The 16,116-nt window shown below is 56.3% G+C and overlaps 1 pseudogene; it reads right to left on the reverse strand.

The window, feature by feature from the left end:
* LOC135532462 (arginine-glutamic acid dipeptide repeats protein-like) overlaps positions 1 to 16,116 on the reverse strand; it is a 95,398-nt pseudogene that overhangs the window by 43,764 nt on the left and 35,518 nt on the right.

A 16,116-nucleotide genomic window follows, 5' to 3' on the forward strand; every position in this document is an offset into this window, starting at 1 on the left:
CATAACACCCTGTCTCCTCCCTCTCTCTCTCTCCATAACACCCTGTCTCCTCTCTCTCTCTCCATAACACCCTGTCTCCTCCCTCTCTCTCCATAACACCCCGTCTCCTCCCCTCTCTCCATAACACCCTGTCTCCTCCCTCTCTCTCCATAACACCCTGTCTCCTCTCTCTCTCCATAACACCCTGTCTCCCTCCCTCTCTCTCCATAACACCCTGTCTCCTCTCTCTCCATAACACCCTGTCTCCTCCCTCTCTCTCCATAACGCCCCTGTCTCCTCCCTCTCTCTCCATAACGCCCTGTCTCCTCCCTCTCTCTCCATAACGCCCTGTCTCCTCCCTCTCTCTCTCCATAACGCCCTGTCTCCTCCCCTCTCTCTCCATAACACCCTGTCTCCTCCCCCTCTCTCCATAACGCCCCTGTCTCCTCCCCCTCTCTCTCCATAACGCCCTGTCTCCTCCCCTCTCTCCCATAACGCCCTGTCTCCTCTCTCCATAACGCCTTGTCTCCTCCCTCTCTCTCTCCATAACGCCCTGTCTCCTCCCTCTCTCTCCATAACTCCCTGTCTCCTCCCTCTCTCTCCATAACTCCCAGTCTCCTCTCTCTCTCTCTCCATAACTCCCTGTCTCCTCTCTCTCTCTCTCTCCATAACACCCTGTCTCCTCCCTCTCTCTCTCCATAACGCCCTGTCTCCTCTCTCTCTCTCTCCATAACGCCCTGTCTCCTCTCTCTCTCCCCATAACGCCCTGTCTCCTCCCTCTCTCTCTCTCCACAACACCCTGTCTTCTCCCTCTCTCTCCATAACGCCCTGTCTCCTCTCTCTCTCTCCATAACACCCTGTCTCCTCTCTCTCTCCATAACGCCCCTGTCTCCTCCTCTCTCTCTCCCCATAACGCCCTGTCTCCTCCCTCTCTCCATAACACCCTGTCTCCTCCCCCTCTCTCTCTCTCCATAACGCCCTGTCTCCTCCCTCTCTCTCCATAACGCCCTGTCTCCTCTCTCTCCATAACGCCCTGTCTCCTCCCTCTCTCTCTCTCCATAACTCCCTGTCTCCTCCCTCTCTCCATAACTCCCAGTCTCCTCTCTCTCTCCATAACTCCCTGTCTCCTCTCGCTCTCTCTCCATAACACCCCGTCTCCTCCCTCTCTCTCCATAACACCCTGTCTCCTCCCTCTCTCTCTCCATAACACCCTGTCTCCTCCCTTCTCTCTCCATAACACCCTGTCTCCTCTCTCTCCATAACACCCCTGTCTCCTCCCTCTCTCTCCATAACACCCTGTCTCCTCTCTCTCTCTCCATAACACCCTGTCTCCTCCCTCTCTCCATAACACCCTGTCTCCTCCCTCTCTCTCTCCATAACACCCTGTCTCCTCTCTCTCTCTCCATAACACCCTGTCTCCTCCCTCTCTCTCCATAACACCCTGTCTCCTCTCTCTCCATAACACCCTGTCTCCTCCCTCTCTCTCTCCATAACGCCCTGTCTCCTCCCTCTCTCTCTCCATAACGCCCTGTCTCCTCCCTCTCTCTCCATAACGCCCTGTCTCCTCCCTCTCTCTCTCCATAACGCCCTGTCTCCTCCCCCTCTCTCTCCATAACACCCTGTCTCCTCCCCCTCTCTCTCCATAACGCCCTGTCTCCTCCCCCCTCTCTCTCCATAACGCCCTGTCTCCTCCCCTCTCTCTCCATAACGCCCTGTCTCCTCTCTCTCCATAACGCCTTGTCTCCTCCCTCTCTCTCTCCATAACGCCCTGTCTCCTCCCTCTCTCTCTCTCCATAACTCCCTGTCTCCTCCCTCTCTCTCCATAACTCCCAGTCTCCTCTCTCTCTCTCTCCATAACTCCCTGTCTCCTCTCTCTCCTCTCCATAACACCCTGTCTCCTCCCTCTCTCTCCATAACGCCCTGTCTCCCTCTCTCTCTCTCTCCATAACGCCCTGTCTCCTCCTCTCTCCCCATAACGCCCTGTCTCCTCCTCTCTCTCCTCCACAACACCCTGTCTTCCCCCTCTCTCTCCATAACGCCCTGTCTCCTCTCTCTTTCTCCATAACACCCTGTCTCCTCTCTCTCTCCATAACGCCCTGTCTCCTCCCTCTCTCTCCCCATAACGCCCCTGTCTCCTCCCTCTCTCTCCATAACACCTGTCTCCTCCTCCTCTCTCTCCCATAACGCCCTGTCTCCCTCCCTCTCTCTCCATAACGCCCTGTCTCCTCTCTCTCTCTCCATAACGCCCTGTCTCCTCCCTCTCTCTCCATAACTTCCCTGTCTCCTCCCTCTCTCTCATAACTCCCAGTCTCCTCTCTCTCTCTCTCTCCATAACTCCCTGTCTCCTCTCTCTCTCTCTCCATAACACTCTGTCTCCTCCCTCTCTCTCCATAACATACCCTGTCTCCTCCCTCTCTCTCTCCATAACACCCTGTCTCCTCCCTTCTCTCTCCATAACACCCTGTCTCCTCTCTCTCCATAACACCCTGTCTCCTCCCTCTCTCTCTCCATAACACCCTGTCTCCCTCTCTCTCTCTCTCCATAACACCTCAAGTCTCCTATCTCTCTCCATAACACCCTGTCTCCCCTCTCTCTCTCCATAACGCCCTGTCTCCTCCCTCTCTCCATAATGCCGTCTCTCCCCCTCTCTCCCCATAAAGCCCCCTGTCTCCTCCCTCTCTTCACAATGCCCTGTCTCCCCCCTCTCTCTCTCTCCATAACGCCTCCTCCCTCTCTCCCTCTAGTAGTGAGTGGTAGTGAGGGGAGGGAGGTAGTGAGGGAGAGAGATGGGAGGGAGGGAGGGAGGTAGTGAGGGAGAGGTGGGAGGGAGGGAGGTAGTGAGAGGGAGAGGTGGGAGGGAGGGAGGTAGTGAGGAAGAGAGGTAGGCGGGAGGGAGGTAGTGAGGGAGAGGTGGGAGGGAGGGAGGTAGTGAGGGAGAGAGATGGGAGGGAGGTAGTGAGGGAGAGAGATGGGAGGGAGGTAGTGAGGGAGAGAGTTAGGTGGGAGGGAGGTAGTGAGGGAGAGGTGGGAGGGAGGTGGTGAGGGAGAGGTGGGAGGGAGGTAGTGAGGGAGAGGTGGGAGGGAGGTAGTGAGGGAGAGGTGGGAGGGAGGTAGTGAGGGAGAGGTGGGAGGGAGGGAGGTAGTGAGGGAGAGAGATGGGAGGGAGGTAGTGAGGGAGAGAGGTAGGTGGGAGGGAGGTAGTGAGGGAGAGGTGGGAGGGAGGTAGTGAGGGAGAGGTGGGAGGGAGGTAGTGAGGGAGAGAGGTAGGTGGGAGGGAGGTAGTGAGGGAGAGAGGTAGGTGGGAGGGAGGTAGTGAGGGAGAGGTGGGAGGGAGGTAGGGAGGGAGAGGTGGGAGGGAGGTAGTGAGGGAGAGGTGGGTGGGAGGGAGGTAGTGAGGGAGAGGTGGGAGGGAGGGAGGTAGTGAGGGGAGAGGCGGAGGGAGGTAGTGAGGGGTAGGCGGGAGGGAGGTAGTGAGGGAGAGGTGGGAGGGAGGTCGTGGAGGGAGAGGTGGGAGGGAGGGAGGTCGTGGAGGGAGAGGTGGGAGGGAGGGAGGTCGGGAGGGAGAGGTGGGAGGGAGGGAGGTCGGGAGGGAGAGGTGGGAGGGAGGGAGGTCGTGGAGGGAGAGGTGGGAGGGAGGGAGGTCGTGAGGGAGAGGTGGGAGGGAGGGAGGTCGTGAGGGGAGAGGTGGGAGGGAGGGAGGTCGTGAGGGAGAGGTGGGAGGGAGGGAGGCCGTGAGGGGAGAGGTGGGAGGGAGGGAGGTCGTGGAGGGAGAGGTGGGAGGGAGGGAGGTCGGGAGGGAGAGGTGGGAGGGAGGGAGGTTGTGAGGGAGAGGTGGGAGGGAGGGAGGTCGTGGAGGGAGAGGTGGGAGGGAGGTCGGGAGGGAGAGGTGGGAGGGAGGGAGGTCGTGGAGGGAGAGGTGGGAGGGAGGGAGGTAGTGAGGTGGGAGGGAGAGGGAGGTAGGAGGGAGGGAGGGAGGTAGTGAGGGAGAGATGGGAGGGAGGTAGTGAGGGAGAGGTGGGAGGTAGTGAGGGAGAGGTGGGAGGGAAGGAGTGAGGGAGAGGGTAATGTAGAGGTGGGAGGGAGGGAGAGGTGGGAGGGAGGTAGTGAGGGAGAGGTGGGAGGGAGGGAGGTCGTGAGGGAGAGGTGGGAGGGAGGGAGGTCGTGGAGGGAGAGGTGGGAGGGAGGGAGGTCGTGAGGGAGAGGTGGGAGGGAGGGAGGTCGTGAGGGAGAGGTGGGAGGGAGGGAGGTCGTGAGGGAGAGGTGGTAGGTAGTGAGGGAGAGGTGGGAGGGAAGGAGTGAGGGAGAGGGTAATGTAGAGGTGGGAGGGAGGGAGAGGTGGGAGGGAGGTAGTGAGGGAGAGGAGGGAGGGAGAGGTGGGAGGGAGGGAGGTCGTGGGGAGGGAGGTGGGAGGGAGGGAGGTCGTGGAGGGAGAGGTGGGAGGGAGGGAGGTCGTGAGGGAGAGGTGGGAGGGAGGGAGGTCGTGAGGGAGAGGTGGGAGGGAGGGAGGTCGAGGGGAGAGGTGGGTGGGAGGGAGGTAGTGAGGTGGGAGGGAGAGGGAGGTAGGAGGGAGGGAGGTAGTGAGGGAGAGATGGGAGGGAGGTAGTGAGGGAGAGGTGGGAGGTAGTGAGGGAGAGGTGGGAGGGAAGGAGTGAGGGAGAGGGTAATGTAGAGGTGGGAGGGAGGGAGAGGTGGGAGGGAGGTAGTGAGGGAGAGGTGGGAGGGAGGTAGTGAGGGAGAGGTGGGAGGGAGGTAGTGAGGGAGAGGTGGGAGAGGTGGGAGGGAGAAGTGGGAGAGATGGGAGGGAGGTAGTGAGGGAGAAGAGGGAGGGAGGTAGTGAGGGAGAGGAGGGAGGGAGAGGAGGGAGGGAGGTAGCGAGGGAGAAGAGGGAGGGAGGTAGTGAGGGAGAAGAGGGAGGGAGGTAGTGAGGGAGAAGAGGGAGGGAGGTAGTGAGGCAGGTGGGAACAACGTAGCACTCTTTAGTAGCAGCCAAACTCATACAAGTTAGCTAGCTAGCGGGAGAGAAGTGAGGGAGAATCGGTGAGGGAAAAACAGGGAGGGAGGAACAGGGAGAATCCCCGTCACTCTCTTTAGAAGAGGTCCAGCTACTGTAGCTAGCGGGAAGCAACAAGAGAAGGCTGGAGGAAGAGAGGCAGGCAGGAACACCGTAGCCCTCTAGATGCGTCTGCCTGGTGCTTCTGGCTCGTAGCCCAGAGGCGGGTTATAGCAGGCCCAACTCCCCCTGCTCCGTGGCTCAGTACAGTGGCGTGGTCGTATCCCAAGCCCAGACCCAGGCCTTGGGGCAGGACATCATGTTATTGGAACAACCAACCACATGTAATATGAGATGTAATATGAGGTACTTGTTCCTTCCTGGATGGCTCGGCATGCCAGTGGAATTACTCAAATGTTATATGTCAGTGTGGAGAGAGAGAGAGAGGAGGAAAATACTTCAAAGTAAAGCTTGAAGATTGCTATGCTCCATAGACAGACTTGTGTGGGGGGGGGGAGAAAGTTAGGGAAAATAAGGTATTGCCTCGCAGCGCTACAAGCTCAAAGACCAGAACGGCGTGTGTCTAGAGATGAGCTTTTTCAGTGTGTCTGTGACGACCCTGGTCTTAAGTGTCTATATTGAGCTAACACCCCACCTCCCCTTCTCTCCTCCTCCTCCTCTGGTGACTTCCTTCCCCTTCTCTCCTCCTCCTCCTCTGGTGACTTCCTTCCCCTTCTCTCCTCCTCCTCGTCTGGTGACTTCCTTCCCCTTCTCTCCTCCTCCTCCTCCTCCTCTGGTGACTTCCTTCCCCTCCTCCTCCTCCTCTGGTGACTTCCTTCCCCTTCTCTCCTCCTCCTCCTCTGGTGACTTCCTTCCCCTTCTCTCCTCCTCCTCCTCTGGTGACTTCCTTCCCCTTCTCTCCTCCTCCTCCTCCTCTGGTGACTTCCTTCCCCTTCTCTCCTCCTCCTCCTCCTCTGGTGACTTCCTCCTCCTCCTCCTCTGGTGACTTCCTTCCCCTTCTCTCCTCCTCCTCCTCCTCTGGTGACTTCCTCCTCCTCCTCCTCTGGTGACTTCCTCCTCCTCCTCCTCTGGTGACTTCCTTCCCCTTCTCTCCTCCTCCTCCTCCTCTGGTGACTTCCTTCCCCTTCTCTCCTCCTCCTCCTCCTCTGGTGACTTCCTTCCCCTTCTCTCCTCCTCCTCTGGTGACTTCCTTCCCCTTCTCTCCTCCCCCTCCTCCTCCTCCTCTGGTGACTTCCTTCCCCCTCCCTCCTCCTCCTCCTCTGGTGACTTCCTTCCCCTTCTCTCCTCCTCCTCCTCTGGTGACTTCCTTCCCCTTCTCTCCTCCTCCTCCTCCTCTGGTGACTTCCTTCCCCTCTCTCCTCCTCCTCCTCCTCTGGTGACTTCCTTCCCCTTCTCTCCTCCTCCTCCTCCTCTGGTGACTTCCTCCTCCTCCTCCTCTGGTGACTTCCTTCCCTTCTCTCCTCCTCCTCCTCCTCTGGTGACTTCCTCCTCCTCCTCCTCTGGTGACTTCCTCCTCCTCCTCCTCTGGTGACTTCCTTCCCCTTCTCTCCCTCCTCCTCCTCTGGTGACTTCCTTCCCCTACTCTCCTCCTCCTCCTCTGGTGACTTCCTCCTCCTCCTCCTCTGGTGACTTCCTTCCCCTTCTCTCCTCCTCCTCCTCTGGTGACTTCCTTCCCCTTCTCTCCTCCTCCTCCTCTGGTGACTTCCTTCCCCTTCTCTCCTCCTCCTCCTCTGGTGACTTCCTTCCCCTTCCTCTCCTCCCCCTCCTCCTCCTCCTCTGGTGACTTCCTCCCCCTCCTCCTCCTCCTCTGGTGACTTCCTCCTCTCCTCCCCCTCTCCTGGTGACTTCCTCCCCCCTCTCCCCTCCCCTCCTCTGGTGACTTCCTTCCCCATCTCCCTCCCCCTCCTCCTCCTCCTCTGGTGACTTCCTCCCCCTCCCCTCTCCTGGTGACTTCCTCCCCCCTCTCCTCCTCCTCCTCTGGTGACTTCCTTCCCCTTCTCTCCTCCTCCTCCTCTGGTGACTTCCTTCCCCTTCTCTCCTCCTCCTCCTCTGGTGACTTCCTCCTCCTCCTCCTCTGGTGACTTCCTTCCCCTTCTCTCCTCCTCCTCCTCTGGTGACTTCCTTCCCCTTCTCTCCTCCTCCTCCTCTGGTGACTTCCTTCCCTTCTCTCCTCCTCCTCCTCCTCTGGTGACTTCCTTCCCCTTCTCTCCTCCCCCTCCTCCTCCTCCTCTGGTGACTTCCTCCCCCTCCTCCTCCTCCTCTGGTGACTTCCTCCTCTCCTCCCCCTCTCCTGGTGACTTCCTCCCCCCTCTCCTCCCCCTCCTCTGGTGACTTCCTTCCCCATCTCTCCTCCCCCTCCTCCTCCTCCTCTGGTGACTTCCTCCCCCCTCCCCCTCTCCTGGTGACTTCCTCCCCCCTCTCCTCCTCCTCCTCCTCTGGTGACTTCCTCCCCCTCCTCCTCCTCTGGTGACTTCCTCCCCCTCTTCTCCTCTCCTCCCCTCTCCTGGTGACTTCCTCCCCCTCTCCTCCCCCTCCTCTGGTGACTTCCTTCCCCATCTCCTCCTCCTCCTCCTCCTCCTCCTCTGGTGACTTCCCTCCCCCCCCCCTCTCCTGGTGACTTCCTCCTCCTCTCCTCCCCCTCTCCTGGTGACTCCTCCCCCTCTCCTCTGGTGACTTCCTCCTCCTCTCCTCCCCCTCTCCTGGTGACTTCCTCCCCCCCCTCTCCTCTGGTGACTTCCTCCCCCTCTCCTCTGGTGACTTCCTCCTCCCTCTCCTCCCCCTCTCCTGGTGACTTCCTCCCCCCTCTCCTCTGGTGACTTCCTCCTCCCTCTCCTCCCCCTCTCCTCTGGTGACTTCCTCCCCCCTCTCCTTTTTATTGCTTTTCCTGATGCTTAAAAGGAAGTTTATTGTCCATTTCCAGAGGGGAGATAACAGTTTCTCTGCTCAGTGGTGGCAGCAGGGTTAGAAACCAGACGGAGGTGTGTAGGGTGCGTGATGGAAGGAGAGGTATTACCACGCCAAGCAGCACACTACCCCACCTGGTATTAAAATAGCCTTGATATATGGATCCTTTACATTAAGAGCCCATTGGGGCGTAGGGGCCTAGTGGTTAGAGTGTACGCCTACACTCTAACCACTAGGATACCCCGCCGCCTCTACACTCTAACCACTAGGATACCCTGCCGCCCCTACACTCTAACCACTAGGCTACCCTGCCGCCCCTACACTCTAACCACTAGGCTACCCTGCCGCCTCTACACTCTAACCACTAGGCTACCCCTGCCGCTCCACACTCTAACCACTAGGCTACCCTGCCGCCCCTACACTCTAACCACTAGGCTACCCTGCCGCCTCTACACTCTAACCACTAGGCTACCCTGCCGCCCCTACACTCTAACCACTAGGCTACCCTGCCGCCCCTACACTCTAACCACTAGGCTACCCTGCCGCCCTACACTCTAACCACTAGGCTACCCTGCCGCCCTACACTCTAACCACTAGGGCTACCCTGCCGCCCCTACACTCTAACCACTAGGCTACCCTGCCGCCCCAAATATATGGTCAAAGGGGATTTGAATACTTTCTGACGGTACTACAGGTGACTGCTCCATCTAAACTTATGTCTCCTTTTTTAATGATTATTATTATTATTATTTTTTTTTACAGTTTACAATAATATATTTTAAAAAACGAATTGTTTTACTTTCACATAAGCCAGATAGGTGCATTGAAATGTGTTGTTTTACAGGGTCAGCCATAGCACTACGGCACCCCTGGAGCAAATGAGGGTTTAAGTGCCTTGCTCAACGGCACAGACAGATTCTTTTTTACCTTGTCGGTTCAAGTATTCAAACCAGAGTACTTTCGGTTACTGGCCCAACGCTCTAACCCCTAGGCTACCGGTCTACCTACCTACAGACATTGAGAACACATTCTCTTTTCCAGTAACGACCTGAGAGCTAATTGTGTGGGCGGAGCATAGCTATGGTCCATATGCCAGAAGTCAAGTTTCTGCCCTCCCTGTCTGATCAGAGTCAATATGGCCCCTAGGAAAACACAAGAGGGTTGTTGGGACTCACCGGATCTTACCCACGTGTCATAGTTTTTCACTGATAATTTACACACACAGTACTGTAGAGCTGCACACACACACACACAGTACTGTAGAACTGCACACACATACAGTACTGTAGAAGAGGAACTAAGAGAGTGAATAGCTAAGCTAAGGATTATAGACAAAGCAATGTAGAGCTTGTGTGTGTGTGTGTGTTAGAGAGCGAGAGAGACAGACAGATATGAACTCTCCTCGTCTCCCTAAGTTGGTGCAGGATCAAATAGTCACAAAACTTCAGCTACAACAAGATGCTGATTAAAATACATTGGTTAGCAAGGTAGCTGATTCCCCACGCCGTGAGCTGGTGAGCAAGGTAGCCGATTCCCCACGCCGTGAGATAGCTAGCAAGGTAGCCGATTCCTCACGCTGGGAGCTAGTTAGCCGATTCTCCACGCTGTGACCTGGTTCGCAAGGTAGCCGATTCCCATGCTGTGAGCTAGTTAGCAAGGTAGCCGATTCTGAACGCTGTAAGCTAGTCAGCAAGGTAGCCGATTCCCGAACTCTGTACGCTAGTTAGCAAGGTAGCTGATTCCCCACGCTGTAAGCTAGTCAGCAAGGTAGCCGATTCCGAACGCTGTGAGCTAGTTAGCAAGGTAGTTGATTCCCACGCTGTGAGCTAGTTAGCAGATTCTCCACACTGTGACCTGGTAGCAAGGTAGCCGATTCCCCACGCTGTAAGCTAGTCAGCAAGGTAGCTGATTCTGAACGCTGTACGCTAGTTAGCAAGGTAGCCAATTCCCCATGCTGTAAGCTAGTCAGCAAGGTAGCTGATTCCGAACGTTGTACGCTAGTTAGCAAGGTAGCCGATTCCCCACGCTGTGAGCTAGTTAGCAAGGTAGCCGATTCCCCGCGCTGTGAGCCTGTCAGCAAGGTAAGCGATTCCCAACGCTGTGAGCTGGTTAGCAAGGTAGGCAATTCCCAATGCGGTGAGCTGGTTAGCAAGGTAGCCGATTCTCCACGCTAGTTAGCAAGGTAGCCGATTCCCCACGCTGTGAGCTGGTTAGCAAGGTAGCCGATTCTCCACGCTCTGAGCCAGTCAGCAAGGTAGGCAATCCTCACGCTGTGAGCTGGTTAGCAAGGTAGCCGATTCCCCACGCTGTGAGCTAGTTAGCAAGGTAGGCGATTCCGAACGCTGTGAGCTAGCTAGCAAGGTAGCCGATTCCCCACGCTGTTAGCTGGTTAGCAAGGTAGGCGATTCGAGCGCTGTGAGCTAGCTAGCAAGGTAGCCGATTCCCCACGCTGTTAGCTGGTTAGCAAGGTAGGCGATTCCGAGCGCTGTGAGCTGGTTAGCAAGGTAGCCGATTCTCTACACTATGAGATAGCTAGCAAGGTAGCCGATTCTCCACACTATGAGCTAGTTAGCAAGGTAGCCGATTCTCTACACTATGAGCTAGCTAGCAAGGTAGCCGATTCTCTACACTATGAGCTAGCTAGCAAGGTAGCCGATTCTCCAGACTATGAGATAGCTAGCAAGGTAGCCGATTCTCTACACTATGAGCTAGCTAGCAAGGTAGCCGATTCTCTACACTATGAGCTAGCTAGCAAGGAAGCCAATTCTCTACACTATGAGCTAGCTAGCAAGGTAGCCGATTCTCCACACTGTGAGCTGGTTATCCAGGTAGCCGATTCTCCACACTGTGAGCTGGTTAGCCAGGTAGCCGATTCTCCACGCTGTGAGCTGGTTAGCCAGGTAGCCGATTCAGCTACTTTGTAACTCATAACATAACTGCCTAGGGACTTGGCACCAGTAACTAATAATTACAAAATCTGTAGTGGAAAACACCTGTGTCCCACATTAACTCTGCATTTTCACTACACATTTATCAGCTCTGAAGATAACCAGTGTCACCATAGAAATGAATCAGCACAGTTTATCTATAAAAGACAAATGTTGGCCAGTATCTCCTAGTCATGGACAGAGTTCCCTGACAACTGGAAGTACTGGTGCCTCTTAGTAGTTCAACACATTGAGGACCTCTGCTGAGGAATGGGATGATTTTCTTGAGTGTGTTTGTCATTTTTACATTTGTATTATATTTAGTAAATTGTGTACATGCAGGGCTCCCTTGCAAAAGAGAACTTGTTAAAATAGTCAAATAAATACAAAAATAAAACATACAAAATATATTTATCTCTATTTCCTCTCGTGTGGTGTTTTGAGAGAGCCCCAAGGCAGATCTGATAGTATTGCAGCAGATTGGATGGATGGGGAGGGATGATTGATGGATGGATGGATGGGGAGGGAGGGATGGGGAGGGATGGATGGACGGGGAGGGTGGGATGGACGAGGAGGGGAGGGATGGATGGACGGGGAGGGTGGGATGGACGAGGAGGGAGGGATGGACGGGGAGGGTGGGATGGACGAGGAGGGAGGGATGGACGGAGAGGGATGGATGGGGAGGGATGGATGGACGAGGAGGGAGGGATGGACGAGGAGGGAGGGATGGATGGAGAGGGATGGATGGGGAGGGATGGATGGATGGATGGACGAGGAGGGAGGGATGGATGGGGAGGGATGATGGATGATGAGAGGGATGAAGATGGTCAAGGAGGGAGAGATGGACGGATGGTGAGGGAGAGATGGACGGATGGTGAGGGAGGGATGGACGGATGGGGAGGGAGGGATGGATGGGGAGGGATAGATGGGATAGACGGGGAGGGATGGATGGACGGACAGGGAGGGATGGATGGGGAGGGATGGGAGGGATGAATGGATGGGGAGGGAGGAGGGACGGACGGGAGGGAGGGACGGACGGATGGACGGGAGGGAGGGATGGACGGGGAGGGAGGGAGGGACGGGAGGGAGGGACGGACGGGTTGGAGGGACGGGGAGGGATGGATGGACAGACGGACGGGGAGGGATGGATGGGGAGGGAGGGATGGACGGGGAGGGAGGGATGGATGGGGAGGGAGGGATGGACGGGGAGGGAGGGACGGACGGGGAGGGACGGACGGATGGACAGGGAGGGATGGATGGACGGGGAGGGACGGACGGGGAGGGAGGGATGGACGGGGGGAGGGACGGACGGGGAGGGAGGGATGGACGGGGAGGGATGGATGTACGGATGGACGGGGAGGGAGGGACGGACGGGGAGGGACGGACGGGGAGGGAGGGACGGACGGGGAGGGACGGATGGACGGGGAGGGACGGACGGATGGACGGGGAGGGATGGATGGATGGGGAGGGATGGGGAGGGAGGGATGGGGAGGGAGGGATGGACGGGGAGGGAGGGATGGACAGGGAGGGAGGGACGGACGGATGGACGGGGAGGGAGGGATGGACGGGGAGGGACGGACGGGAGGGAGGGATGGACGGATGGACGGGGAGGGAGGGATGGACGGGGAGGGAGGGATGGACGGGGAGGGAGGGATGGACGGATGGACGGGGAGGGAGGGACGGGAGGGACGGACGGATGGACGGGGAGGGACGGACGGATGGACGGGGAGGGATGGATGGATGGGGAGGGAGGGACGGGGAGGGAGGGATGGACGGGGAGGGATGGATGGACGGGAGGGAGGGACAGGGAGGGAGGGATGGACGGATGGACGGGGAGGGACGGACGGGAGGGAGGGATGGACGGGGAGGGAGGGATGGACGGATGGACGGGGAGGGGAGGGACGGACGGGGAGGGACGGACGGATGGACGGGGAGGGATGGATGGACGGGGAGGGAGGGATGGACGGATGGACGGGGAGGGAGGGACGGACGGGGAGGGACGGACGGATGGACGGGGAGGGATGGATGGACGGGGAGGGAGGGATGGACGGATGGACGGGGAGGGAGGGATGGACAGGGAGGGAGGGATGGACAGGGAGGGAGGGATGGACAGGGAGGGAGGGAGGGACAGGGAGGGAGGGATGGACAGGGAGGGAGGGATGGATGGACAGGGAGGGAGGGATGGACAGGGAGGGAGGGATGGACAGGGAGGGAGGGATGGACAGGGAGGGATGGATGGACAGGGAGGGAGGGATGGACAGGGAGGGAGGGATGGACAGGGAGGGAGGGACAGGGAGGGAGGGATGGACAGGGAGGGAGGGAGGGAGGGATGGATGGACAGGGAGGGAGGGATGGACAGGGAGGAGAGATGGACAGGGAGGGAGGGATGGACGGGGAGGGATGGATGGACAGGGAGGGAGGGATGGACAGGGAGGGAGGGAGGGACGGGGAGGGAGGGATGGACGGGGAGGGAGGGATGGACAGGAGGGATGGATGGACAGGGAGGGAGGGATGGACAGGGAGGGAGGGATGGACAGGGAGGGAGGAAGGGACAGGGAGGGAGGAAGGGACAGGGAGGGAGGGATGGACAGGGAGGGAGGGATGGACAGGGAGGGAGGGATGGACAGGGAGGGAGGGATGGACAGGGAGGGAGGGATGGACAGGGAGGGAGGGAGGGACAGGGAGGGAGGGAGGGACAGGGAGGGAGGGAGGGACAGGGAGGGGAGGGAGGGACAGGGAGGGATGGAGGAATGCACTTATTGTTTATCAATAAACCTTCGGGGCAAATATAACACACACAAGCCCAAAAGAATACATTCTGTCATTTTACTGTTAATGTTGAAGCACAAAGTGATGATGACTTAAAGTCATGCAATAATAGCTGCAACATTTAATCTGAGCCATGTTTTGAATGTTTGATCATTATTATTATTTTACTGCTGCAACCAAAATAAACATGTTCTAGATCTGAAGCCTAATGAAACTTTGTACAGTACCACACACACACACACACACACACACACACACACACACACACACACACGGTCTAAAATATAACCCCAGAGGAGGAAAAAAAGAGGTGATTTACCGTTTCCTTGTTGGGTAGCAGCTCTTTACGAATCTTGAAGAAGTTCTTGCCGTACTGTCTGAGCCCTTTAATGAACCGCTTCTGAAACAAGAAAACAAGAGAGCAGAGAAAGACCAACCATTAGCTGCCATCCTTACAGATCAGAATCAGCAACACTGATAACTGTACAGTCAAAGAAAATGCAACTATCCACACTGGTTCCAGGCCACAACAAAACATTGTTTCTCTTTTGTTAGTTCTGTGGTTGGTTTGAGAGTTTGATGGTAATCTGTAAAAAAAGCGCTGCGCAGCGACAGATCACAGCTACAGAGCACAGCTAGAGTTACAGAGCACAGCTACAGAGCACAGCTACAGAGTTACAGAGCACAGCTACAGAGCACAGTTACAGAGCACAGCTACAGAGCACAGCTACAGAGCACAGCTAGAGTTACAGAGCACAGCTACAGAGTTACAGAGCACAGCTAGAGTTACAGAGCACAGCTACAGAGCACAGCTAGAGTTACAGAGCACAGCTACAGAGTTACAGAGCACAGCTACAGAGTTACAGAGCACAGTGACAGAGCACAGCTAGAGTTACAGAGCACAGCTACAGAGTTACAGAGCACAGCTAGAGTTACAGAGCACAGCTACAGAGCACAGCTACAGAGTTACAGAGCACAGCTACAGAGTTACAGAGCACAGCTACAGAGCACAGCTAGAGTTACAGAGCACAGCTACAGAGTTACAGAGCACAGCTAGAGTTACAGAGCACAGCTACAGAGCACAGCTACAGAGTTACAGAGCACAGCTAGAGCTACAAAGCACAGCTATAGAGCTACAGAGCACAGCTATAGAGCACAGCTACAGAGTTACAGAGCACAGCTACAGAGCACAGCTACAGAGTTACAGAGCACAGCTACAGAGTTAGAGAGCACAGCTACAGAGCACAGCTACAGAGCACAGCTACAGAGTTACAGAGCACAGCTAGAGTTACAGAGCACAGCTACAGAGTTACAGAGCACAGCTACAGAGCACAGTTACAGAGCACAGCTACAGAGTTACAGAGCACAGCTAGAGTTACAGAACACAGCTATAGAGCACAGCTACAGAGCTACAGAGCACAGCTAGAGTTACAGAGCACAGCTATATAGCACAGCTACAGAGCACAGCTAGAGTTACAGAGCACAGCTACAGAGCACAACTATAGAGCTACAGAGCACAGCTAGAGTTACAGAGCACAGCTACAGAGCACAGCTACAGAGCTACAGAGCTACAGAGCACAGCTAGAGTTACAGAGCACAGCTACAGAGCACAGCTATAGAGCTAGAGCACAGCTAGAGTTACAGAGCACAGCTACAGAGCACAGCTACAGAGCACAGCTACAGAGCTACAGAGCACAGCTAGAGTTACAGAGCACAGCTAGAGTTACAGAGCACAGCTATAGAGCTACAGAGCACAGCTAGAGTTACAGAGCACAGCTACAGAGCACAGCTACAGAGCACAGCTACAGAGCACAGCTACAAGAGTTACAAAGCACAGCTACAGAGCACAGCTACAGAGTTACAGAGCACAGCTACAGAGCACAGCTATCGAGCTACAGAGCACAGCTATAGAGCTACAGAGCACAGCTACAGAGCACAGCTACAGAGCACAGCTACAGAGTTACAGAGCACAGCTATAGAGCTACAAAGCACAGCTATAGAGCTACAGAGCACAGCTATAGAGCTACAGAGCACAGCTACAGAGCACAGCTATAGAGCTACAGAGCACAGCTAAAGAGCTACAGAGCACAGCTACAGAGCTACAGAGCACAGCTATAGAGCTACAGAGCACAGCTATAGAGCACAGCTACAGAGTTACAGAGCACAGCTACAGAGCACAGCTACAGAGTTACAGAGCACAGCTACAGAGTTACAGAGCACAGCTACAGAGCACAGCTACAGAGTTACAGAGCACAGCTAGAGTTACAGAGCACAGCTACAGAGTTACAGAGCACAGCTACAGAGTTACAGAGCACAGCTACAGAGTTACAGAGCACAGCTACAGAGCACAGCTACAGAGTTACAGAGCACAGCTAGAGTTACAGAACACAGCTATAGAGCACAGCTACAGAGCTACAGAGCACAGCTAGAGTTACAGAGCACAGCTATATAGCACAGCTACAGAGCACAGCTAGAGTTACAGAGCACAGCTACAGAGCACAACTATAGAGCTACAGAGCACAGCTA

Source organism: Oncorhynchus masou, unplaced genomic scaffold (genome assembly GCF_036934945.1).
Source record: "Oncorhynchus masou masou isolate Uvic2021 unplaced genomic scaffold, UVic_Omas_1.1 unplaced_scaffold_1861, whole genome shotgun sequence".
NCBI classification, from domain to species: Eukaryota; Metazoa; Chordata; class Actinopteri; order Salmoniformes; family Salmonidae; genus Oncorhynchus; species Oncorhynchus masou.